Source organism: Fragaria vesca, linkage group LG7, assembly GCF_000184155.1.
Source record: "Fragaria vesca subsp. vesca linkage group LG7, FraVesHawaii_1.0, whole genome shotgun sequence".
NCBI lineage: Eukaryota > Viridiplantae > Streptophyta > Magnoliopsida > Rosales > Rosaceae > Fragaria > Fragaria vesca.
Window position 1 is genome coordinate 1,009,371 of NC_020497.1, and position 3,056 is coordinate 1,012,426.

Sequence of the window (3,056 nt, forward strand, 5' to 3'; positions counted from 1 at the left end):
AGAGGGAGAGAGGGGCGGCAAATGGAGACGGCTGCTCTCTAACTGGGCCTGGGCTACACGGATGGATGGATCGTATTTTCGGTTGTTCGTTCCTGCTGCGCACAACGGCGTGTCGTATGTTCTTTTCGGCGTGTCGTATGTTCATTTGACTTCTTCTTTTTTTTTTTAATTATTAAATAAATCATGCACTGTATATGTCAATAAAGTTTGTCATCTGTGAGTCTCTTTCATCTATGCCTATGATTACTATACTGCATATCAGTAGAACTTGCAATATAGTGGCACACAGATTGGCTAGGACAACATATGTAGCTTCAAATCCTATAATTTTGCTAGATGCCCCTCTAGGTTGTATCATTGACATTCTGAACTTGGATGTAACTCGAATGGTTAGCTATTATAGGAAAGCAAAACTCAAAATCTTCAGATCAACGTAAAAAGAAAAACCCTAGCCTACTATCGCCGCTCCGCCTCCAAACTACAATCTTGGTCTCGTCCGATGGCACCCGGACGCCGGCGAAGGTCTCCGGCCTTTGTGGTTGTCATAGGGTATGCTGCCGGACGGGGAAACGATCTCATTCTTCAAGTAATCAAAGTCTCATGCTTCTGGTATGGTCTATTGCCTCTTGGGATATGCCAGAGGAGATTAAGATGGCGCAAGATTTCAGGGCAGGGTTTGGCTGGGTTGGTGTGACGACGGTGAGGGTACGCTGCTAGTTTGGAGCCCGAGTTTGGTTCTTTTTTCCTATGACGTTCTTTGACGGTGTTGGATGTGAAGATCTAGATCAGGGATGGGTCTAGGGTGGCGCACGAATGCAACGGCTTGGCTAGGGAGTCTTGGATTGCCGATGCTGGAGCTATGGTGACGGGAAAGGATGGTCGCGGTGTTGCAGGCTTGGTCACTAGATCTTGGCCGACGGGATCGTTCGGGGAGGAGGATGATGGTGGTGCATGGGCTGGTCTAATTCTGACTTGATGAGTATGGCGTGCGCTCTCCTTGGGTTGCCTCATTGGGTTGCTATGTTGGGCTTGCCAGCTCTATTCTTTAGTTAGTTTTTTTTTTAGTTTCAGTTGTTCTATTTCTTGCGGGTTCACTCTTTAGGATACTTGGCCTAGGGTGTTTTATGAGTACGATTACTAAAAAGTAGTATATTTGTCTATCTGTAGATGATAGCGGTAGAGTATGTAATGACAACTTCAGGTCTTCGCTTTATCTAAATTTATGAAAGTCGTAACTGACTATTTAAAATTATAAAAAAAAAAATAAAAAAAAACAACTCAAAATCTCCATAATTTTTCTGCTTTAACTCCAACATCTCGTGTCGCTCTGCAGTTTTGAGAGTCAATGGCTTCAGTTCCTCCACCCTTTGTGGTGAGAGTCTCCACCCTCTGTGGTGAGTTTTCCCTGAGCCTTGTCTCATATCTAAGGCTTCTATGTCTCATTCTTTTTATTGCTTTCTTTGCTCAGTCCTTTTCCTCCACAAATGCCTAGTTTCACTTCTGTCATCCTCATCCAACTTCACCTCTCACCTTCCCTCCCATCGTTTTTTCCCCCAAATCCCCTCACTTTTGGCTCTTGACTTGGGTTTATGCACCTAACTCTACACCTATGAATAACTGTCGAACTGGTACTTCACCGATGTGAGTGGATGTCCCCGGACCAGTGGCGTTGTGTTGCAAAGGTGGTCTCCACCCCCACGAGGTCGTTCTCTTGTTCTATGGTATCCTCATTCTTCCTTTGTAAAGTGTTCTGGTTTGGAGAATGATGGTGGATATACCTATGGCTTTTGGAAGTGAAGCTTTGATTGGTGTCTCTCTCTGCAGCTTGGTGGTCGGCAGTAGGGTTGGCAATTTGGGTTCTATCGAAACCAACCAACCGTACCAACCTAGTTGGTATACCAAAGACTCGATAACTGACTTATTTGGTATGGTATATTGTACCAGTCTAGGTAACATAGTTGGTACTTGGTATTGAGATTTCCATATCATCGGTATACCGTACCAACCATATATGTGTACTTATATAAAAATACACTCATATCTATGTAGGAAACGAGAATTGAACGTCTAACCTCTTACAGAGAACCTTTACTTCCAACCACTGAAACACAATGCGCCTTCATTATGGTAAATGCATATTTTATATTTATAACATTCTACATATATAAATAATACAAAATGTTAAGAATCCGTTACGGAGGTGAGACTCAAACTTTAAACCTTTTTCAAGCAACTCTCACTCCCAACCATTAAAGGACAAGGGGCCATTATTGTAACATATGTATTGTTTTATATTTATAACATCCTATAGATATAAATACAATTAAAATATAAAATGTTTAAATTTTGGCAAGAGGTATTTTTCGAAACCATGGTTGCTCTGATGGAAAATATGACCACATATCACCAGACCAAAGCTATCATTACATTATATTTGTGTAAAAATTATATTTATCACTTCAGTTTTTGGGCCACAATCTAAACTTGGTAGATGTCTATTACCAACCGTACCAACTAAATCGGTATACCAACTTTAGCAGTTGGTTTTGGTAGAGGATTTTGCCTACTAATCATAAGTTGGTTGGTACATAGTATTGGTAAACAAAATCGGTATGCCTATCAATACTAGCCCTAGTCGGCAGTCATGGCAGCTGATCTCTCTGTGACAGTCTGTTGTGGTCTTAGATCTAGGGTTGTTTTTTGTTGTTGGGCTTTTGGGCCTCAATTTGGTATTTTGTCTATGATGTAAGTTTAGGACTTTTGCTTCCTTATGCACATCATCAGTTGTCTCTTGTTTCCTTAAATGAATGAATGTACTATTTTTTTTTAGGGTATATAACATTAAACTACCATTTGAAGGTACAAATGATAAAATAGTTTTCAAATGTTCCACTTGATAAAAATATCACCATTAAAATATGTTACGTGATAAAATTGTCACCTCATAATATCTTAAATGATAAAAATGTCTATTTTCACACTTTTTACATGACCATTATACCCTTATCTCTAATATCACATGTTTTTTTTTATCATTCTGAGTCTCTCTCTCTCTC